This window comes from Corvus cornix, chromosome 14 (assembly GCF_000738735.6).
Source record: "Corvus cornix cornix isolate S_Up_H32 chromosome 14, ASM73873v5, whole genome shotgun sequence".
Classification (NCBI taxonomy): domain Eukaryota; kingdom Metazoa; phylum Chordata; class Aves; order Passeriformes; family Corvidae; genus Corvus; species Corvus cornix.
Window position 1 is genome coordinate 11,579,208 of NC_046344.1, and position 24,632 is coordinate 11,603,839.

General features: G+C 42.2%; 1 long non-coding RNA gene across 2 annotated transcripts in view; it reads right to left on the minus strand.

Moving 5' to 3' along the window:
- The window catches only part of LOC109143584, a 150,024-nt gene that overhangs the window by 62,841 nt on the left and 62,551 nt on the right, over positions 1–24,632 (minus strand). For both annotated transcript variants that reach the window (XR_002043848.2, XR_002043849.1), the window contains exon 3: positions 845–985. This is a non-coding gene — a long non-coding RNA (uncharacterized LOC109143584). The remainder of the gene's footprint in view (positions 1–844; positions 986–24,632) is intronic.

Genomic DNA, 24,632 nt, shown 5'->3' on the forward strand with positions numbered 1-24,632 from the left:
CATGACAACAATTCACTCATTTCCTTGCAATAGGAAAGGGGGAAACAGAGAACTTGAATTTTGAAAACTCAGGTAAACAAAAACAACTAAAAACACTAAATATCACTCAAGCCACAACTCAAAAAAGTGGAAGACAAATGTCAGCATTTTGACTTTTCTTACTCATGGCCATGTAGAGTTCCCCATCTGTGCTGGCTGACCAGTTGCCAGGCATCCACCCAGCTGCTCTCCCACTGCCCCTCCTCAACAGGAGCTTTGGGAGTCCATCAATGCAAGAAACACTTTAGAGAGCTTTAGAGAGTAGTACCCAAATTATAAACTATGTGAAAGACCCTTACGCAGTGACAGAAAAGTGGGGTTACCACAAAACATCATCTGTACACACAGTCAAAGCCCCTTCCCATGCCTGTTCTGGGGGTTATAACCCTGAACTCTGCACAAGTGGTTCCTCTGTGGGTGGTACTGTGGTCTTGCATTGGAGGCTGAGTTTGAAGCAGAGTTACTTCATAAGAGAGAGAAGGAATAATCCATCTCAAGGTGTGGCTGGTTTCAGAATATACAAAATCTACGTAGATAGAAATTATGGAAGTGACAGAGAGAGAGAACATCTTCAGCAGGGAGAATGAGAAGAAAGCTGCCTTAAAGTTTGCTACTCAGAAGCCACTGGCAGAACCCAGTAGGTTTTGCTGTAGCCCTAAATTACTTAGAGTAGATATTTTTTTTTATTTTAAGAACAGCAAATCAATATAAAACAAGACCATGCCTATAAATGGAACCAAAAGAAATTTATCACCTTCTATCCAATCAGGAAAACACACAGTCTGCCAATTTTTTTTATCCTTACTATTTTCAGTCCTAGAGATATTTCCAGCAATATCAACGTCATCAAGCAGTGTATGACATCAGCTGGTAACTGCTTATACTTCAGTGCAGGCAGATGATACATCTCGGCTTCCCTTGTTTGAACTCCATTCCATCTCTCCCTCTGCAATATCAGAAACAGGAAAGTACAAAAAGTTATTGCAGTAAAAGTTAATCTATGGAAAAAGCAGGTTATTCTCTTTAGCTGAGAGAAAGGGGTCCCTGATGAGTAATCATAAGTCAGCAAATTCTGGGATGACTTCCAAAGGCACAAATAGGTGCTGGGGCTTGTAACCACGGAACGCCAAAGGTAGTCAATAGCTTGATTGCACCACTCCTTAAATAGTGACAGTCCCGCTGAGCAGACTTGCTGCTCAGGCTGGAGAGGCTGGAAGCCATTTTCCCTCTCCAGTATCTCTAACATCATCTCTTCCTTCGGATGTACAAATACTGGACACCCCATCAGCCTTATGGATACATGATATCTGCTCCTGGTCATGAAGAGCAGGGTAAGGAGGTGCTGCAGGCAGTGTGGGCTGTGGTCCCTGTGCTGGGTGAAAGCCAGCCTGGAGCAGGCTCACCAGGAATGTGGGACATGGACACACTGAGACATGAACACCATGAGTCTGTCCACTGAGGCTACACAGGGACTGCAAGGATACCTTTGCTGCTATTTGCTTGCAAATAGCCTTAGTCATGGCATGCCTGATACAGGGGCATCATTTGGTGCCTTTTGCCCTTGGTGCAGAGCCTTTTGTAAAATCTCCTATAATAATTGCTTGAAAACAGGATTTTTAAATAAAGGATGGGAAAACCAAAATAAAACCCCCACGAAAAAATAAAGAAAATTCCCTTCTCCCTGCCAAATCAGCCTTGCCTGGCTAACAGCGAGGTCATTCTTTGTTTTGGTTCAGACAATTTCTTTTCCGAAAGCGATACTTTACACAGAGAGACTTCATTCACATATGCAATTAAATATTGCTTTCCTGAACAGAAGTGGCCACACAGAGCATGCTGTCAACACATCCCTGCAAGATTTCTCTGAGAGTTCAGCAGAATAATTAGCTTTGGTACCGTTGCACAGTAGTTTTATCTATCAGAGTTTTATCTTGCCTTCTCTCAGTGGTGAGTCTGAGAGAAATTCTGAATGTTTGCCTCATGGGTCTAATCATCTTATTGATGCTCAAAGCGTTTAAATGTGATCTGCAGCCCCTTCACTCTTTGACATTCCAGTTCTTAAAAAAAGTCAGATATTTTGGCAGGTGCTTAGCTCAGACTTGTTCTTTAGGCTATAAGGCTTTTGCCTGTCTAATTAGCTGTGGCAAAAAAGCTGAGAATGTTGACAATCTGGGGATGTGAGGTAATAAAAAATAGATTATTTACCAGCAGCATATTAAGCCCTCTAAGAACCAGTGTGATGAGTTGTGCCCCTGTGACAATTCCCTGTAGCAGATAGATACCACTGTCTCCATCTGTCTATCTTGTGCACAGCGTACCTGACGGCGTGTTTCTAATCTATTTTCCCATGCACGAGAATTGATCCACCAAAGCCTTCAGAGACTAAAGAAAGTAACCTTTCTGGTGACAGCAAGCAAAATCTGTCTGCTTCCAAAGATGATTTTTCCTAGTTTCCTTTGGGGCAGTGCAAATAATTGGCCAGAGTCGCCAAACGCTGTTCGGTGCTGGAGAAGCAGGGTGGTTGTGCTTCTGGTTTGGGCTGGCAGACAATAGCATGGAGGAAAAGGCAACTGTGGGTGATGGATGAGGTTTGGCTCCTCAGAAGCAAGGAGAGGCAGCACTCAATATGTGCAGTGTCTGCCTGGCTCTGGCTGTGAGGGAGCCAGTGCTGCTGTGGGGCCAGTGGGACAAACAGCAGCCCGGACTTGGAGACAGAAAAATCCTTATGACAATGGTTAGCAATGGAGGTGACATGGCTTCTTTCCTAGACACATGATCAGCAAGGCAGAAGGGCATGCAGGTGCTACAGGACATTTTCCCCCCTTTTAACACCAGTCTCAGAAGAAGGCTAATGAAGGCAGTGGCTAATTAGAGTACCTACTTTTATTTCAGCCAGTTTAATCCAAATGACAATCTGCCTTGGCTTTACTCCTTTTTTACATCACACTACTTTTTAAATTCCTCTCCCAAAACACATTTTAAGGAATGGAATCCTGGAATGTTTTTTGATTTACTCAAATCAGTATATATGGATATGAGAGGATAGTATATACAACATGTACTATCCTCTCATCCATATTTCATTGGAACTGGATCAACCTCACTTTCCTGTATGTTTTCCCCACTAGCTTGTTAGAACAAGGCATTACACAACCCTTCAGATCCTGTAAGCCAGTGCAATAGTCTGATATCAAAAGAATGGCAGTAAAACTTCTCTAGGTTACAGTACTTGCTCTTATAATATCCCTTACTCCAGAAAATGCTGGATCCATCTTTGGATCCTGTGACTGGTCATGGATTTCAGGTTACATGCTGCAGGGAGTCCCAGAAGTCCATTTCTTTGTCAATGAGCTGTTGTAAGAATATTATTCTGCTTCTTAGGGAATCTGTTAATCAATATGGGTAGAGTACATGACATAAAGCTCGTGCACTTCATTTCTGCAGGAAGCAGAGGTGACACCAGACCTTCCCTTTGGAATGGTCACACCAAGGTAAATACAGCACTTCAGTAAAGGATATATGGATTTGGATGTTTTACCTTTCGAGCAAAGACTGCAAATTGTGCAGCATTTTCAGCTGTACCAACTCCCTCATGTTTTGGCTTGTTTCATCATCCTCAAAAGCTAAATACGATGTCAAGGTTTATTGAGAAGATCACAAAGCAGTTTGCATTTCCTAACAGCTGGGGATGTCTGAATGAGTTCAACAAACCGACACAGAAAAGTTAAAACCCCATTCACACATCTATGCTAAATTCCAACAGAGTTTACTCCAAGGTTTGGTCTGAAAGTTATACAGCTAAATCCTTACAGAGATGGACAAGAAAGCAAAGTGCAGTTTCTTCCATCCAGGTAAAAATCTGGAAGTATCAGGAATCTCATGAGTGTGATTATTGCTGAGATGCTGTCTGTTCAATTTTAGAGATCAAAGATGATACAGAAACGTTCTGTAGCTCTGTTCTTCAAGCAGTGTGCAAGGAACAGGCAGGTATAATTTATCTTAGAGGATTTCAGGAAAGGATTCAACATTTTGGTGGGACAGAACATCTACAATAGCACCCCTTAGAAAAAGTCCATGAGTGGGCTGTGGGCACAAACCCCAGAAAAATTAGTGCAAGGTTTTCTACTGACTTCTGTAAGCTTGGGCTGAATGCTAATGGGTATCGATTAAGATGACACTTTCTCTATAGATAAGTCATCCATATTTCCTGCTAGTAAAGGTTGTTACACCTCTAATCACCTTGTCCTTTTTAGCAAAGGACCTGATGACAGACAAATTTTAATGTGTGGATCTTTCTGCAGAAAAAAACCCCATATTCTATCTAATAATAGATGGTATTTTGTTAGATATTTACTGGAATAAATTTCACTGAATTCACTGTCTCCCTGGTGATCATAGTTGGTAGTAACCATTAAAAGCACAGAGACTATGTGAGCATACAAATTCCTGTTTGATTTTCAGCTTTTTCTTCCTGAAAATACTAGAAAACTCTGAAAAAACTTTCCAATATTACAATTAATTTGAAAGGAACTTAAGGATCTATCTGTGTTTTGTAAGGCTTTTAAAACAGATACTGACAATGAACTTGGCAGATTTTTAGAAAGCTTCAATATAGTGAAAGAAAAAAATAAATTAAAAGAAGCCTGCGCAGTTTAGAAAGAGAAAAAAAGTGTATTCCATTATATCTCTTTCTCCTTCCAATATCCAACACCACGTTACACTGCACTGCAGAAGCTGAATACTGAAGCAAATTACCTGTCAAGGGGATTTTATCAACAAATAATTGAATTCAGCTTTCAAGGAGGGCCAAGGCTGGTACATTTTTCCCTACAACTGCACCAGTGCCTTGTTCTGTGCACTGTAACTGCTACTGCAGCACTAAACCTCCGTCAGGGAGGCAAAGACTTGGGTAGGGAACAAATTTGGAATTAGGAAAAAAACCAAAAAAACAAGGAGAGAGAGAAAAAAAATTGTGTTTTCCTTTTGGCTTCTTGAAGTTATGTCTGTGCATGTTCATCTGCTCCTGATACCTTCTGAGCCCACTAACTGCTCTGATCCACACTCACCAGAAGCAGGGCTATCAGATCAAGTCCTCTCAGTCTCCAGTACAGGAAACCTCACTGAGGAAAGAGATCTTGCTAAGGGGAAAACTACAGCCTGACACTCCATTTGTTAGACACAAAGAGTTCCTACACAAGGGGAAAGCGTAGAAGGTGGGCAGGAATGAGTGCAATAAAAGCTTGGGAAGGAGCCTGCATGGTCCTGGACACCAGGGAATCCAGCCAATGAGATATAAATCTATTGAAAAGCAGGCTTCATCAGTTGTGCTGCTCATGGAGCTGCATGTTTACAATTTGGGAGGAAATGGTCTGAAACTGAAACATCACAGCAAAAAAATGTGCTTTAATGCGGGGTTTATAATGGGTTCATAAAAGAAATACAGCTCCCTAAAGGTCCTGGCTACAATTACAGCCATCATGCCCTTAGTGCAGCAGGTATTCACTGATCAGGATGCACAGAGCACTGAAGGGTACTTTGGTTTAAATTGAGCAGAGTGGTCAAGTTTTGCCTGTGGGGAAAAGCTCTCAGGAGGGCACAGCCTGGGCTGACTGGCACAAATGGTTCTGAGAAACTCAGACCAGGGTCTGGAAAGTCACAGGCAGGGCTGTGCTCCTGTTGAGGCAGGGGACTCGAGTCAAGTGGGAATAACTCCATCATCAGGGCTCTTATTTCATTTAGGCAAATTTTAGATAGTTTGGTCTGACTCAGATAAGCTGTCTCAGCATTTCATCCTGTGCTTTTCCCAGCTGCTTTACAAAAAGCAGAGAGTAAAACAGCAGCTCCTGAAGAGTTAGTTGTGACTCAACAGGATCTAAAATGTAGTCTCTATAAAAAGGTTATGCTCTCCCTTCAGCAGAACAGTACCTGCCCAGACAAACCACCAGATTCCAGATTCCAGTGGGGATTCTTCATATATCAAAAAGTGAAACACACTGGGGGAGGTTTTTGAATGTGATGCTCTGGAAAAGTCACTCATTCCTGCTGATTTTGTGCTATGTGTCCCATCTCTACTCTTTTTTTTTTTTTTTTTTTTTTTTAATATTATAATTCCCTGGTAGCTGTTTAATCTGGCTGTTGGCCATTTTTCCATTTAGCATGAAGAGTTTTGGACAGAACCTTTCCAGCTGGTGTATTTGTATACTGCATGCACACACACAAGAATTACATGCACATTCCTATTTCCGTGGTGGTGTTTTCCTGTCCCTCTGCCAAGGGTGGGCTGTGCTGGCACTGTACCTTCAGTAGGTGTGACACTTCTGACACTTTCCCTGTGGAAACAAAGACATCCACTGAACCTAAAGGAAGACAAAATCCTCTAAACTAAGTTTTCAGCTAGTCTCAGATATCCACTGCAGCAGGATGTATTAATTTTGAAAGTGATTGATTTTAATATATATAACACATCTTAAAATAAGTTGGACACCTACATAATTAAGTTTAAAATTTCTATAGATTTGAAACGCTAATGGTTACACAAACAGCCAAAATCAGAAAGAAAGAAAAAAATCTAAACTAATTTAGGCTGTGTCAAGTCTCAAGCTCTACAGCAAAAGTTTTAGCAAATGTAAAATATTTTCTTTTGTGCACAGGCTTTTTGAAAATATTTTCTTCTTTCGGTTCTTAATATGTGCCAGACCCACAAAGATAATCTCTGAACCAAACAGGTCACTGATATCATGTAGTGAGGCTACTCTGACCTATGAAAATCTGAATTTCCAATGGCATACAGCTCACCACAAGCCATCTCTTACAAGTCAAACATTTGCAACAAATTCCCCCTACAGCCATCGGTTCTGGTGCAGAGGACAGCTCCCCATAACATATTTGTTTTCAAGAGCTTGTGTTGTGCAGGCAGAGTAGAAAGCAAGGGCCATGTGGAAAGCAATGCCTCATTTCTTGCCTGGGACCACAAGAGAGGGAGGGAAGCAGCGTTGCTGTAAAAGGGGCAGAAGAAGTGACACCCCTTTGGCTCCTAAGGCTGGCATAGGCTCGTAGCCCACCTTGCTGGCAAGTTTAGGTGGATTCTGGGTGCTGCCCCTTGGTACCAGGTCAGGAGTGGGCTCTGCCTGCAGCCTCCGGGGGATCCTGGGGAGCTGGAGCTGCCCTGAGTGCCCAGGGTGGGATCACTCCCTCCCTGCCACTGAGGGGCTCAGGGGCCCTGGCACAGGCACCAGCAGCTGCAGGAATCTGCATCCCATTTCAGGCAGGAAAGGGATGAAGAAATAGGCAGAAGAAGAGCTGATAATGACAGTGACTAAATTAGGCAGCAAGAGAGGAAGCTGCCACCTTAAATCCTGGGAAGTTTTTTCACTCTCCCACAGACTTGGATGCAGGAGAACACCTGAAGTCAGTGTCACATGGGGCACAGGGGATTTTAAAGCACTTTGGAGCAGCGCTGCTCAGCCACTGAGATGCTGCAGGCAGCAAATGCAATGCACAGCATTCCCATTCTCCCACTCCTTTTCCTCTTTGCCCTTTTGGGGAACATTAAGTAGCAGCACAAAGAATTTCTGCGTGACTGAAGGGAAGCACTGCTTAAAGAACAACTACAAAAACACCAAGACATAGTGATGAAAAGGATTTTGAAAGAAAGATCCGTAATTTGAATGGAAAATGTCTCTAAATCCTTTAAGCTGCTTTGAAAATCTCAGCCTCCATGATATGGTTTAAATCTAAGATAACGTGTGAGTCTGAAATTAGACAGAACATAACCTTACCTAAAAGGAAGAGGGATAGAAAAAGCGAAATTTTGCCTGAAATTTGCTTGTTTGTGCTATTTTATTGTTAAAGACTTGATTTATTCAGAGGGTAAACTGAAAATCCGAGCCTGTGATTTCAGTATGGGAAGCACTTTGGAGCAGCAGCATCAGGCCACAGGCAGTACCCAGAGAAGCATCACAACAAAGAGGCCGTTCTTGGGGAGCAGAGCTCATAGCATAGCTTTAAGCTGGGCTCAAAGGAGTGGTTGAGATAGTCTGAAGCACCTGCAACCACACAGGAGGTTCTGGATTTGGAAAAACATTTTATTGTCAGAAGATTATGTCATTACCTAAAACAATTTAAAACAAACTAAGTACTGCAGCAGGGATTCAAATGCTAAAAAATAAATGACGTGGTTTTATTTCTACAGATGCCTGCTGCACTGGCACTGGGAGGTACAGTGCTCTCACATCACACACTGGAATGTAGCACACAGATATATATATCTACCTATAGCTCCTTGCATTTTAGACTCTGCTTATTTATGTGCCTAACTCTCCTGGAAAGAAAACTTCATCTTAAAGTTCTCTATTCTTTAAAAAAGGGGGTAAAAAAGAAAGGTGGCCAAGTGTTATACAGAGAGTGAGGATGAAGATGTATTTAAAGTAATGTGGAGTGTGAAATAACCAGGGTGGTAAATATTAAAGCTCCTTAGAGAGGATAGAGAAGAGTACAAAGAAAAATTTAAGCTTCACTTGTGTTGGAGGATTTATTAGTTCTTGAAAAGGAAGATTTCAAAGAAACTAGTAATGAATGAGGGAGTAATTACATACTGAGTTTGCAGAGAATAAACTAATTATAAAAATATGGTATGTTGTAGGCCATCTGCCCCCCAAAAAAGAACTGAATTGTCAAATTACTGAGCCAGAGATGACACATTATAATTATACTGTTACTATGCAAGATTTAATACAAAAATCTAACAACATTTTCCAATAACAACCATTTCTCTTTCTTGTTTGAAAATGAGAATCATTATATGCTATCATGAGATTTGACGCTGCTTGTCAGCATCCCAATGTGTTGGGATAACTGCATTACCCATCTTTCAGGAACGAGCAAACCTAATGACAAACCCATGGAGGCATGTGCCAGAGCCAGCCTGGGAAATGAGGGAGTTTCAGCCCCGTTCAGAGCACAAAGGAGTCACTTGATAATCTCAGCCAAATTACTTCATTCTGTGGATAGGTGCACAGAAATTTAACAGAATGCATCAAGCTTCTGGGTGTCCCAAACTTTTGCCTTGCATTTGGACTTCATTTTATCAACTGGAGACTATGTTTCTCTCTGTTGACAGAGTCCTTCATTTGAGAATGCTCACTGAAAATCCAGTTTAAAACCTAGTTTTGGTACAAATATAACAAACCCCACCATTCTGGCTGTCTTAGGACCATGAGCCCTTCCTGGCACTAAAGATGTTTGGAACTTGGAGTCCACTTTCAGCCAGTAGGAGAAAGCAGTGGTGGAGTTTCAGAGGTAGGAATCAAATGGTTCCAAATACTGAAGGCTTCATTTTATATTGAACTGGGCTTGGCTGTTACTTTTTTCCCCTTTCATGGTTCTTTATGAAGCTCTGCACAGAAATTTCCAGTGCCTAAGATCATCTCTCACATAATTTAATTCTGCTGTACTCAATGGCTCTTTGGGATTTTAGTCTCAGGAGACTCAGCTCCTAATGGTGAGTTTTGTCTTCCCTGAAAAACACAGAGAGGATATTCAAATAGTCAGCAGCTATTGCTGATGTGAAAAATGAAGGGACAGAGAGGAAAGGTACAGAAAACCAAAAGTGTGTGCTCATGCCATGAGCATCTTAAATACAACTGAGACTTTACTTTAAAGCTTTGCACAGCCATGAGCCTTTCACCCTCTCAGAGCAGACTTTAATAAGTCACTCACATTTTCCCCTGATTAGCAAAGCTCTTTGTTTCAGGTGAGCAAGGAACCCTATCAAAGACAGTAGGATCCTCATGCTCTTAGAGCACAACTGCTTGTGTGCCTTCTCGGCTCTAAACACTTCAAAAAAGGCATCTACATTCTAAAACTTGAAGAAAATAAAAACCAGATTAATTTTTCCTCATCTAGTTTTGGTCCTCTGAAAGTCCAGGTCCACAAATTTATTTGGTGTCAAATACATCTGGGAGAATATTTCCATTGGCTTTATTGGTCTTTAGACAAGAACTGGCAAGTGCAAGTAGGAATGAGAGGTGAGGATATTTTTCAACAATGTGGTTCTAATCCTAAACTACTTCCTACTACACCTAAGCAAGAATCTTCTTCATCTTTCCTCTCACTCACCAGTGACTAAAAGTGGTAATTTTTATTTCTGTGATGCATCTGTAGCAACAACCAAAATTGCTTACAAAAGGAAAAACCCACAAATATTGGAGTTATCAGTGATATTTTCAATTCCTGATATACTAAAGTACAAGAAAAAAAAAATCTCAATTCATGCATAAGGTCTTAACATATTAAAAAACCACCTGCAAACACACAAACCACAACAAAAGTCAGAAGAGAAAGAGGTGTCAAAAGGAAGAACCTTCAAAGCTTTTGAATTTTTAGCACAGTGCCCCTGAGGCCTAAGAAATCCCTGCATGAGTCTGGGCTCCTCTTTGCCCAGAAGAGTGGAGTTGAAGGTTCAGTTCTCCGGCAGCAGCACCTGTGCTCAGGGTCAGCAGAGAGTCTGGGCTCATCCCCACGCAGCTGAAACTCAGCCACTGACACCTGCAGCTTCTCATGCACTTTTTCTGTCATCTTGGGGACATCAGGCTTTGGAGCTGAGTTTGCATCAATTCATACAGTTAATGCTTGTTACCATTAAAAGTGGCTCAGCATGTGATTAAAGTTTGCACTAATTACAGCGTTCCTGCCGTCCAGCCTGCTGCACTCTCCTGCCTACAGCACTGACTTGAATGCAAAACCAGGGAGTCTATTCATGCTGATGCCTTCACTGTGTGCTCTGCTCTTATTTGCACCCCTCAAATTAAACATTTAAGAGGCAGTTAATAAAACTAACAGTTAAACGAGACACATTAAATAGAATTTCTGAAGAATGTATCAAAACTTAGTATTAGGATAATTACGAACCAAGTTGCATTTTCTTCCACTTATTTTGGTTCCAATGAATTTTTACAACACCCTGCTATTTAGATAAATCTGAAATAATAGCTGTATTTCCAGTGCAATGAATTAAATTGGCATATTCCTGATGACATATTCATATGAAGATGTGAAGCTGCCACTGGCTTCCAAGAGAGAAAATTCCCCAAAAGTTTAAGGCATTCAGGCTGGCCTTGCTCATTCAGCTCCTTTTCCAGGTAGGAAAGTCGACTACATCTGAACAGATAAAACTAAATAAAAATTTTTTAAAAATTAAAATAATAACAATAAATAAGATTTATGCTATATATCCAGCTTATTAAATTAAATTTGTACACTAGTTTTTCCTCACACTAATATATATGTAGCCCTGCACATGCCAGTGCCCTAAGACACATTCAGTTGTCACTGTGGTACCTGAGTTGTGCCATCATTGTTAGATGCACTCAGGCAATAATTACATTTTAAAACTGCTTAAGTTGTTCACAGAATGGTATTTTTTTCGTCATCAGGTGAACAGACTTTTAAAAATAGTATAACACAGCTACATGTATGTTTTTGGAGCTGATGTCAAGCCTAAATGACCACCACTACAGGGACATTCTCCCTCTGGTGCACATCCTGCCCTCAGCACGTTCTGCACATGCCACGGCTGCACATGCAAGGAGCAAACCAATGTCACCAACCCAGCACAGCCCTCCCTGAGATTAATTGAAAAACAAACAACCAACCAGAAAAACCCTGAAGAGAGATTTTCCCCATCTCAGTATATTAGAAGAGGGATTACTCCTGACAGCAGCTTGAGAGAAGAAGAAATTAAGGACAGAGAAGGGGGAAGTAGTTGCAGCATTCAATCAGTATGCAGCATCAGACTCTTAATTTGCAAAAGCTCTGCTGTAGAGACATTCCAGCATCGCTGATGGCCACTTTGCTTCCAGTGACTGTAGCTACTGCAGATGAAGCCTAACGACTTCTGTAGCTGTGGAAAGATTTCCCCAAGTGAAAGTACTTGTTAAAACTTTGTTTCCCCACTCGTAGGTCGGTCAGACAGAGCACACACACAAAGGAGAATCCATTTCTGTGGTTTTTGTCTGGGCATGCCCCCTTGGTTAGCATACAGCATATGTTCAGGTCACTTTGATTAGCTTTGCCTCTCTTGGTGTGTGCAGGAAAGGCACAATAACGTCAATTGTGTTGTTAGCTCCATCTCAGAGCAACTCCCTGTGAAACACCTGTGAGGTTCCATGACTCAGACACAACCCTTTTTCCTCATTACTCCAGCCCCAGTAGCAGGAGTGCAATATTGTCTCCCACTGATCTGTATTAGCTGAAGCTTGGTAGGGAAGGAGGTTTGTATGGGATCAAAGCTCCAGACTCCACTTGCCCACCTGCTCCTGGTCAAAAAAAGAGGTCAGTCACCTGGCTGTACTTTTAAAATAAACTCAGTATCTAGTTAGCCTGTGGTAGCCCAGGGAATATTTTAATTTCCTTGCACAGAAACAGAGTAGGTACTGCTGACCTCCAGGAAGAAAACCCCAATACAACTATATTAACACAGCTTAAAGTAATCTTCTGAATTTCCAGTAAGCAATATAAAGTCAGGTTAAAAGTCTCTCAACTAGTTTACTCAATACAGACTCAATTATAGAACCACTAAAAATGACCAGGTCCTGAAAACATCTCTGCTGCAAAAGAGGAGCTGAAAGCAGGCAGTGAGGGCCACCCACTGCAGACTGACAGTGGGTACCAGTACAGAGCTAATAATAACAGACACAATATATACCCAGCCCCATGCTCTGCACCCTCCCTACACATGGTGAATGCACTGTGGCAAGAGCTGAACCCCAGGTCACAGGTTTCTCTCTGCTGTTCTGCCCCAATGGGTTTAACAAGTATTTTCTTTGTTGTTAATGCCAAGCAACTGCTACCAGTATCACTTCAACCTTGAAATGTCTACTTAAAATGCTGCTCTTCCTCCAAGTAAAATCATTTTGATCAGATTCTGTCCTCTGTGCTTCTCATCTCTCCCCTAAACTGAAATGTGAAACATTTAAAACAATAAAAATCACTGTACTGGAAAGCTGCACTGTTTATTTTTCGCACACTGCATGCAAGTGTACAGCAGACCTTTAAGAGTTCTAAATTCATTCTGACCTTCTTCATCGGTTATTTACTTTGAGCCTTGAGGAAATGCTTAGCTTAAATGGCCTTTTTCCCTTTCAGAAATCTAATCTTCCAGAAAAATTCCACTGGACAGCAGGTTTTGTAATGGAATTACTGTAGTTAATTCCTATCACAGCAGTTCCTTAATGAAAGGCTGGAAGAAAGTCAACAGGTACTGTATTCTGTAAAAGGTGCTGTAAATATGGGTGTCATAGTTCAAAAAGGTGTGTCATCTCCCCATCAAGATAATTAATGGTCTCTCGAGTCAGACAATTAAAGGTTGCAATAACAATCTATAAGATATCTCTCTTTGTTTCCCAATTAAAACTTTTCAGACTAATTAAAACCATGCTTGTGTCATGCAGTGTGGTGGTTTCCAACCGGGGCAATAAAATAATGGGTCTCAGCCAGAGAAGATAAACGCCTGGAAAAAAATTACCCATTTAAGCACCATCTTATGTCAACATTGATCTATGAAGTTTTGCTTCACATAGTGGAGGAAACCATCTTCTCTTTAAGGTAACCTGCAGTCATTTTCATAAAAGCTGAGAGCCTCGACTTTTATTAGCTCTCTTCAGGGAAACCTTTATCCATTAAAGTCCTGTAACCAGGAGCCAAGTGCTTGGGTCCCACAGAACAAATGAGCCCAATGTAATGTCAATTATATAAAAAAAGAGAGAAAGATTAATTAAAACTCTTCAGAAGTCTCTTCAATATCATCGTCTGATATGCTTGCTATCAGCAGAGCATGTCTTCCATCTGGCAGCTTTAACAATATAACACTTTGAGGCTGTTCTTAAGGTAATTATGTCAAATATACTGAACACGATAGGAAGCAATTGGTATTAGTTTCAGATTAATCTCTGCACATTCTGGCATTCCAGTTCTGTCTTCAAAGACTGAATTTGCTTTCACTGTGCTGCTGGTCAAGAGGGCTTTCCCCTTTCTGGCTGGGTTTTTGTTCTGTTAGCTGAGATTACATGGGAATTCCATGTTACAACACTGCTGGGGCTCTCCTGGAGGAATCAGTGGGGCAGGACACAGTACTGTGACCTGGTTTCTGAGATGAGGGTAAAAAGGACAGACCCCATTATCTACACTCTCAAAGACGTCCTGTAGCCTTTTCTGGCATTAGTATAATAATTTTTAGGCTTAAACTCCTCATTGCCCACTGCAGAGATCTGGGGATTTATCGTTCTTGTGGAACATCAGCGGAGTACAGCAAAATCACCTCACTCAGCAGTTATACCCTGAATGACTTCTGTCTCCATTTCTATCCCTGATCTCCCTACTTAATTAGTGGTAGCTAATTACTGTGAATAGCCTTGCATCTTTAACTAAATGAATGTGTGTAATCCTCCCTGGTCTTCTATTAGAGAAAGGGAGGGAGCTGGTGGTATCACGCAGATAAATATGCTGCGTGGGAATATCTGCCTGGCAGACTGCAGGAAATCTGTGCCCATCTTTGCTGTTCTCCCATCTTCTGCAGACATGGGTCAGAAGCTCTGGGACCATGATGGTGCTGAGCTGAGAGCTCGAGGGGGTGCAGTGAGGTAATGGGGCTGGTGGCTGCTGGGTGACACCGAGGATGAGCAGAGTTTGTTCCTCTCTGTGTGCAGTGCAGTGCATTAGGACAGTCCAACAGGAGTGGTCTGAACCCACTGGGAAACACCTCTCACGCCAAGATCACAAGCAGCCACGGGAGGACTCCTGCATTTCCATACCTGATGAGCCACCAACAGTGAGATATTGTCAGTCCATGTGTAGATGCACGTGTCATTCACTCCAACCAGTCTTGCATTTCACTGAACAGTGGTAACCTTTGCATGGCTTACACTGAAAACACCCCAGCTTTGTCTCTTGGTTAAAGCTTTCTTACACCTTATTTTTACCCTGTCCCCTCTGCAGATCACCCTGGCTCCTCAGCCAAGGTTTGGGGCAGCCCCCAGTGCAGGACTGATGATATCAGCCTCTGCCACCCCTCTCCCTCTGCTCGTAAGTTTACTTGGCATTTGTCAGGCTTCCTGAATTTTACTTTACTATAAAGACAATTCGTAGTATAATTGGGGATTTGCATCAATACTACTATAAAACAAGCAAACAAAAAAGCATCAAAGCTGGACAGAATTTTCCTGTGTCAGATTTGCTAGGGGACTCTAGCATTGCCATGAATTTAATTAATTCAATGTAAAAAAATGCATTTGTTCTTACTCCAGAAATATGATCTTGATAAAGCGGTCTGACTAGAATCACACATATGATTCTCAGTTTGGGGGTTTGTGAATGTACAGCACCAAGTCTGAGCCACTCTGAGTTAAGCCACGTTTTTGTTACTTAGATCAGTGATATACAGCAGGACCAATTACTATCAATTGCAGTAGTATGGGCAACTTCATCCTACCCTCCTTTTATCTTACAGCACTATGCAAACAGCACTCTTCCTCTTGTAGAAAATAAAAATGAAAACTGGGAGACTTGAGAGAAGGCAGCTCACTTTCTCTTTTGGAGAGGCCAGGCATTTCTTTTAATTGAGAGCTATAGAAGATCAAAGAGACAAACACTAGCCAAGGGTAAATTCTTTCACACCTGAACCATGTTTATATGTAATTTCATTGCTGAATCTATGAACAAGAATGAGGTTCGCTTCCAATATTTGTCTCTACATGAGAAAGCTATAGGCCTACTAGATCGATCAATTATTTCTATTAGATGCTGCTTCTAATACACTGATGAGATCCTTGGCAAATCAGGAATTTCTTACTTAAAATGCAGAGAACTGCGTCTGACAGCTGCACTGACATTGTGAGGACTGGATGAATCTTGAGGTCTTGAAGAACAAACAAGACAGGTTTGTCCACTGCAGTCACTGTTTACATGAACTCAGGTATGCATTGCTGCAGGTGTCAGTTCTGCTCCTGGTTTGAAGGTAATTTCTGTAGCCTAAAAGAGTTTAATTCTGTGGTTAGAAAAAACCTGAGATCCTGAATGAGCAACTTCCCCCAGAGAAGTTGCCTCGGCCATATCGCCATCTCCAGGGAACTTCCTAGTGCCGATCAATCACTGAACTGAAAGTTTAGCAAAGGGCCTGAGTATCTGAATCTTTTATTTTCTATGCAGTTCTGGTTCCTGTTTCAGATGTAAAAAAGATCAAGTTTTCTGTTTATACAACATACATCATTAAAGGATCTGAAGGGCTGAATCTGTGCACACACAGTTGATAAGACAGGCACTTGTATCTGAGCCCCTAAATGCTCTGGCAAAACAGAGACATCACAAAGATCTGCACAACTCAAAGCCACAGGCAGCACATCTGCCACAAAGATGGACAAGGAGGTCAAGAGGCTTTGTTAAGAAGTTTCACCTTCTGCCAGTGCCCATGTGGGAAGCTTGGGAAAAGCCTGGTTTGGGGAGGCAGAGCAAGACACCTGCACACAGCACATAGACCTGCAACTCTGCGGTCAGCCACAGACCTTCTAAAGCAATGAAATGATAAGGAAGCAGGACAATCTCTTTTGAACACCAGACTCTTCTGGGATTCAGTGCCATAACTTTTTTATTTCCCTCCTAAAATGTTAATTCAAATGTGCAACTAAGTAAGTGCCAAAACAACTTGTAAAACTTTTAGTAACCCCACACTGACAGAAAAGTAGTATCGCAGAATGTGCTCCATTCCCTTTGATCTATGATTTATTGATGCACAGTATGAAATATTCATTAAAACAGACTGCTGTTTCCCATTGATTTGTCATGTTTTTAATTCATATTTTAACACATTAATAAAACTGACACTATTAATTATTTTTTGAAATACCAAATATATTTGAGATATAAAACTGGCATGGGTTATGTTTGATATTAAAATATCAGGAAGAATTAGTTCAAGCAAAATATGAACTGCAAGTGCTTGTAATGATCCTCTATATTCTATCGCCCCAAACAACTCCCTAGTTCCCTTCACTACTTTGAAACAACTTTAAATTACAAATGCAAACTCCACTTAGAAGCAGTTGTAACATTAAGCACATGCTGCTTCTGCATTTCATACAAATACATGTGTTCATCAGTCTCTGCTATGGAGGTAACATAGAAATGTATTGGAGGGGCACAGGAACCTGTTTTTCTGAAATGATTGCTGATCTTGGTCTTCAGTGGTGTTTTTTTCTTAGCAACGGTTTGGTTTAACAATCCACAAGGCAGCTCTGTTCTGCCACTCCATCTGCTGTGTAGCAATAATAGGGAGGCTTATGCATTTTTAAGGGAAATATAGTCTGTCTTATAAAAGGCAGACTCATAATTACAGCTTCCAGCTTGCAGGAGGACATGTTGAAATGTGCCTATGAAAAATTAAAGTTCATACTGGTCAGAAAAACTCCACTGACGTACCTTCATTTATGTCACCCAATTACTTGGTCCTCAGAGATAAATTATAAAGTATTGCTCAAAATCAGAATGACCACCTTTTAGGATTGTATTGTTAAGCTGGTGGCACTTGAGATCTGGCCATTTCTGCTTATGAAGATCTTATTTTCTAGAACTCAAAAAGATTTATTAATTTGTTCATTTTAAAAAATTAAAATTCCAAATAAATAAACTATTTTAAATATTAGTACATCATATGAACACTCAGAGATCAGCTCTCATTTCTCAGTTAATGTTTTCAAGAGCTTATAGCTAGAGAGAAAAGCAGAAAAATATGACTGACCCAAGACCACTCAAATGCCTCAAGCAGCTTCCACCCTTCTTGTTGCCAAAATTATGCAATTAAAAGAACTACAACCTTTCAGCTTTCACTGGAGCCAGACTTGCATGGGGGTTTTTGTGTCAATTCTGAAATCTGAGATGGGCATGGCTGTGCATAAAATATTAAGGGTGCCCAACTACAGTTTAAAAATTATCTTTAGCTCCATAAGACAAATTACAGAATCTTAGATTTAATCAGACACTAACTCCTGCCCAAACCTGGAGAGTCCCAGTGAGACAGCAGTTTCCAGGGATGGGGAAAGTGGTACCATTGAGCAGGAGCTGGGAGCCCAGAGGGTGTGAGAGGGGGATTGCTGTTCCTGTGTGTGCCAGCTTTTCCACTGCAGGAGTAAAGCAATCCTCTGCTTGTGGTGTAACCAAACAGGAGCAGAGCCTTGGGATGAGCAGACCTCACCAGGGCCTGCCTGAACTGCCAACACTCCATTCTCTAGTTTGACAGGATGTTTTTAAAAGAACATGTGCAGCACAGTTTAAGGGTTTGGGAACTTAGGAATCACTAAAAGATGTATAAATGTGTCATTAGCATCTTGTTCACACGGTGGAAGGGCAACAAACAAGAGAGCTTGCCTGGGGATTTGAGAATGCCCACACCTGCTACACTGGGATGTGCTTTGTGTGGAGAATTCCAAAGGCAGCTTCTGCAATTCTTTGACCTAATGGTCAAAGGGACCTTTGACTGTTGGGTACCAACTCTGGCCTCCTTGCAAACACTGAGTGCCATGTGGGAAGAACTGTCCTTGAGGCCTCATGGTGCTCTAGCTTTGGCAAAGGCAGGAAAAAGTGATGTCCACTTATTACACGTACATTATCTGCCAGTCTCAAATTCATGTGTTTTCTACTGGCAATATGGACGTTCACATTTTTCAACCTTTTTTTTTTTGTGTATTGATTTGTTTTATAGCAAATCAGCATTTCATCTGACCTTTAAAATTGAAGTGTCCATGGTTCAGCAGCTCCCAAAGCCTTTGCCATCACATAATTATGGAATTGTGATTCAGGTCTGTTTAATAGCCAACCTTGGGCAGGAAGTTCTGCAAATATATTGTAGCTGCTTCTTTATTAATTATCAGCATCTTCAGCTACTGGATTTCAAAAGAGACCAATATTCCAAAGGAACATTAAGTGCTGACCTAAAATAAGAAAGAAACAATACAGCAAAATGCCAGAGTCCTGCAGACCATGCCAAAAGGATGTGCCTATGTGATTCCTGATGTTGCACTTCCCATGCTGTGGCTGCAACCTCAGGGCCAACTCAAAAAAGAGACTGCATAAATGTCACTTTCAACATGGTAATGACACTGGAAAGCACTCACTGATCTAGAATAACCATGTCTTTCTCTAGTGTATTGTGGAGAAGGCTTCAAATGCATGTAAGTTCAGACCCTATATTGGGATGGAACAGATGCTGGTGAATTATCCTGTCAATTACCATTTTCTCTTTACTAGAACTGAATAAAAATATAACAGAAAAACCCTCAAGATGCATGTAAAGCTTGTTATTTGAAATGCTGTTGCAGATGGAGCACAATCCTTACTCTAGTAACGCTGGGTTTGCAGCTGCATGCCTACAGCTTTTGCTGTGCTGTGGTGTAAGGGTATCTGAACACCTTACAGCAAAAAGCTGCAGCAAGAGCTGGGGGACAGAAGGGATAGGTCAGTGACAAGTATACAACAGTTCCAGTTGTGGTGGAGCTGGATTTGGGGGCTGTGCTTGTGGGCACACCTAGGTGCCATCAACACTGATTCTCTGGGTGACCTGGGAAGGCCCAGGCAGTCTCTGCACAGATGGGGTGAGGGACTGGCTTGGGACAACAAGCCAGCTGGACAGGAGGTGATTGACTGAGCTATCACAATTACATGTTGGCATTATTGTTGTAGGAGCTCTCTGGGACAGAATTTTGGGCAGTTGCAGAAGTTGCCCCAGGCAGCTCCTGCTGTGTTTAGCCCAGCCTCAATGCCTAAATGTGTTAGTTAACAAACTGGGTGGAGAATGAAGCCTTGCCCTCCAGAGACTCCCTGTGGTGATTTCTGCTGTGGAAGAGATCAAGCTGTGCATCACCATTTGTAAATAATAGAAATTGTTGCTATGTGGGAAGTCATTTGTATGTAGTTAAGCTATTTAAAAGACGTTTTATCTTTAGTTAAGATATACCAGTGGCAATGAATTAAACATGCTGGAGCCGTCCCCTAGGAGCACAGGCCAGCTGAGTGATAGCAGTCTGGGGAGTCTCACTTAAATCAGCTGAAGATGCTTCTGCAAGGACACCTACAACAAAGACTCCCACCTCCACCCAGGATGCAACCACCATCCTTTTTGGGAGACTGGGTTCCCCATGTGAGCATTACCTTATGCAGAGACCCCTCCAAATCACACCCCTTTTAAAAGCCCTGTCTGAGAGTGCCTGTGCAATACCATCCAACCGCAAATGTTGGCTTGTCCTGGAAGGACAGAGGCCCAGAGGGACAGACCTATTCTGCTTTCAGTGCTCAAAAAGCTACTTATAAAGCTTGTTTAGATAACACCAATCACCTTAGCATGTGCACATCCCCAGTTGAGCACTGGATAGAGTCAGGGAGGTCCAGCTGATCCTTCGAGAGTTATTGGGCTATTGGCTTTGCATATGCCTCAGTTTCCCTCTGTGTAAAAGGGGGTGATACACAGCACTAGGAATTTGTGGATGATTTAGGAGCCACATATTTATTATTAGTTTTCTTGTCTGGTTTCGACATCCAGTGATATCAGGTCAAAAGCAAAGCAAGTTTTCATTAATGAAACATGAATCCTTCCCTAATACAGTGGGACTGAGCAGTCTGCAGGATGATTTTGTTGTCTGATATCGTTACCCTTTATGATCTCATATTTTATGGTAGTTAATGCCATTGGAGGAAAACATGATTAGAGCAGAAAGCAGCTTCAAAGCAGCCATTGCTGAGTGCATTCATCACACTTGCTGCAGAGCTGGATTTTTCCTCTCTACAAATATAATCAATCAGTGCAGGTAAAGAGTTAGTTGCAAATAGAAGCCCTTTATGGGAACTAGTGTGTATCCTGTTTTTATCAGTGTGCTGGGAACTGTAGTTAGACTGGGATAAGTTATGTGGTGTGGGCTTAGGCATTAATGAATATGAGAAACTAAATTATTGAATTTTGCAATGCAAATTATTTTTTGAGCACAAATTCTTCACTTTTGAATGTTAAGGGCTCATAAAAAATGTCAATGGTTTATGAATTAGGCCATTAGCATGCAATTTGTGATTCAAACAGTACCACAGCCTCATGTAATAAGTGACTGAATAAAGAGCAGCATTCCTCCCTGCACTTGCGAAATAGTTTGTCAGGAAGGCAAATGCAGGGAGATGTCACACGAGGGACTCATTTCCTCCCTCTGGAGATGCACAGTTACAGAGCAGAGGGGTCCTATGTCTGCCCCTAACTGTGGTGCCTAGAAATGCCATATTTTTGTGACCCATGCAATCATGGCCACAGGCAGACCATCTGTACACATGAAACGGGCCCAGAGCTCTCCAGTCCCCTGGCAGCTCGTGGGGGTCTGCGTGTCCCTACAGAGGTGCTGCCACCTCAGCCTGTCAGCCACACCCGGGCTTTTGCCCAGAGGTACCAACGAGTTTAACTGGCTTGAGACCTCAATGAAAATAAAATCCAGCCATGGTGGGAAGAACTTGAAGGTTTTGAGTACATCCATGCATTTTGAGTGAAAACAAAATCTGTGCTGAGCAAACGTGTCTGAGAGGTGGGTACTCTGCACGGGGTAGCACCAGGTAATCTGAAGGTGTCCCAAACACAAATGTGAGCTCAGAGTGCAGGGAGAGAACTGCTGTCCTGCTGGTCAATTCCCTATTCAAACAGAAGTGCTTAAAAAGGCAACCAAAAAAGCAAAACTATTATGGATATAAAAATTCATACGTGCCAAAGATGAGAGAAATTTTGCAAAGAAAACACAAATTATGAGAAAATTTATGTGACAGGTTGAATATTGCTGTTATCTAAAAGATCTCTGCAGCTGCTCAGTGTTTCAGAATCTGTGCTGGGAACCAGAAAGGAGGCAGAGGAATGGATTGAAGAGGGATGTTAAATGTTTTTGATATATAATATACACTCTTAAAATAGTGCACATGTATTACACATGATACAATGGTACATGAAACTCCTGAAACTGCATTTGAAAATGCAGTTCTCTAATTTGTGCCCGTGGCATCACTGACCCTCCCTTTCTCCATCTGCAAATTGGTTTGCTGCATTCCAGAGGTGGACCTCTGGTATGGTCTCTAACAGGGCAGAAGGTGTCAGCTGCAGGGACCTCGGGAGGGGATGTGCCATTCTTACAGCTCCTTACAACGAGCAGCATTCATCACAGGGCTCGTAGCTAAAGTGGAGAGGGGCTGAGCAGCTGGTGGCAAAAAGGAGGAGTGGAGAGAAACCTTTGATTCCCAATCAGAAACTACAAGGGTTTTTGGCTGCCCCTGCTGCTGGCTGTGGTCAGTACTTAAAGGCAGTGCATCTTTTCTGCCTGCCTACCTCAGCTGTGTAATTGACCTTGCCATGGGCCATATCCCGGGGCCTCTGACCTGGCTTTCAAGGCTGGAGCAACTCCTCTCCTGGATTTTTTTCTCTCTCCTTTCTTGCAACTGGATACACACACATATACTCTCTGTTTGCATGCACTAACCAGGCAATTCAGAGAGTCATGTGGTGGGTGTGTTTGAAAGACTGAGATCAGGCCAGTTTCAAATTTCAGAACAATATCAGATTAACATTCACCACCAATATAGGTTAATTATTAGTCTTCATGAAAAATTTGTACTGCATATGCAACTAACTTAGCCCTTAAGAATCTTATTTTAAATTAGCCGTGAGCGTACAGCTACCACGAGGGTGGTGCAAGCAGTTAACGCTGATTCAGGGTGGCCAAGCTTATGAGCTCTTCCCTGTCTTTCTTTTCTAATCACTCCTGTGGTTCTGCTCATACCACACCTCTCCAAAAGCAGCTCCAATCTGCTTCTGGCCATTTATTATTTTCAGGGGGACAGGGACTTGTTCTGTTTTCAGCATATATCTTGTTTGCTTGTTCTGTGTGCTGTACACACACACACACACACATAAATATGTACACAAAACATATATATTTCTTTTTGTTTCCCATACAACTTTCCCACCCTCTTGTACCCTCTTTTCTTGCAGATTTTACTCTATGCACATTTTTTCCAATACTCTCATTTGTGCAAGCATACGATTCCCCAATGGTTGATTTGCTGTTACACATTATTTCTACATTTCTTCTTAGATTTCCAGAAATCTGTGTTTGTTGCTTATTTAATTAATGGTGTTACATCAGGGCATACTTATACACTGTCACCAGATATGCTATTTTAGCATGCTTATGTCCAGGTTAATAATATCTTGCTTGATATGCTTACACTCCAATAGTGCAACAGGCCCTGCTTTGGCTGCACTCTTTCATGTTCAGTGGATCTATTTTGTTGTCTTCTCTACAGAAAGTGTTGTTGCTCCTAAAACTGTACTTAAGATGCTTTTCTCTCTGCTTGTTTTACCCACCTGATAGGACATTTGCCCTGTTAAGAGTACTCACAGCCTGTTGCTAACCTCCTGCCCTCCATAGTTATGGTGTAGCTGCCTGTGAGTTGTCACTGTCCCTTCTAAAGCAAAATGTAAGCAGGTATCTGAGCCCCCTCATGCTTTAATGGGCTTGTTGTCATCCTCACAAGCAGGTTGCCTGGGCCAATGGTCAGCAGCTGAAATCAGTGCTGTATAAAACATGCTAAAAGCCAGGATTTCTGACTTATGACTGTCTCCTGTTACCTCCCCACAGCCATGGGATCCTGTTCAGTATTACAGGAGGCTGTGTCCCTGCCAGCACCTGCCAGCTCCCATGAGCAATGTCAGCATCAGGGCACTCCAAGGACCTGCTTTTACAGCTCACCACAATATCAGATGCTAATACAGACCACATCCCTCACTCCTGGCAGGAAGCAGGAGACCCAGGTCTCTCAAGTGTGAAATGTTAACCCCCAGTACCTCGAGCACTGTCAGGCTGCCCATGCCCTGGGAGAGACACCTCTCTTCCGGCTAGCTGTTGAAGCTCAGGTATTGCAAAGGTCAGAAATCATGAAGTAAAACCTTAGAGGGGATATTTAGTAGTTTGAATTACCAAAATAACTAAGTGAAGACTCTGGTCATTGTCAGATGTTACTGTGCCACCTCCCGAGCTCTTGGAGTAGTTAACAAGAGCTCATAAACAGCCCCCTTGCTGCACACAAACACAGGTGGGTACAGACCCACTGAAAACCAGCACCTTGTCTGCAGGACTGGTGAAACTCTGAGATTGCAGCCAGTGGTGCTCCCTGAACACCGCCCAAGGTGCTGTTCTCCAGTGCTTAACATGCAGTGTTCAGAGCTCTAAGCCAGCAGGGTCCCCATCCCCTGAGCTGGGGGAGAGGGAATCCTGCCTGGAGAGTGCTGGACTTGTCTGTGACAGTCTGGGGTGGCTGCCCAGGGTGGGGGTCCCAGTGGATGGGCTGCTGAGGGGGCTGAGATGGGGCCCAAAGCATAGGGCTGACATGCTGAAAAATGAGAACGTGAAGGGTTTGTGCTGTAACTAACCGCAGAGGCACAGAGTTATATTCTACCAATACTATCTCAAATTTAGGTCAATACCAGGCTTTAAACTAATAAATTATGGGGGAAAGGTTGCTTTTTCAATAAAAGACAA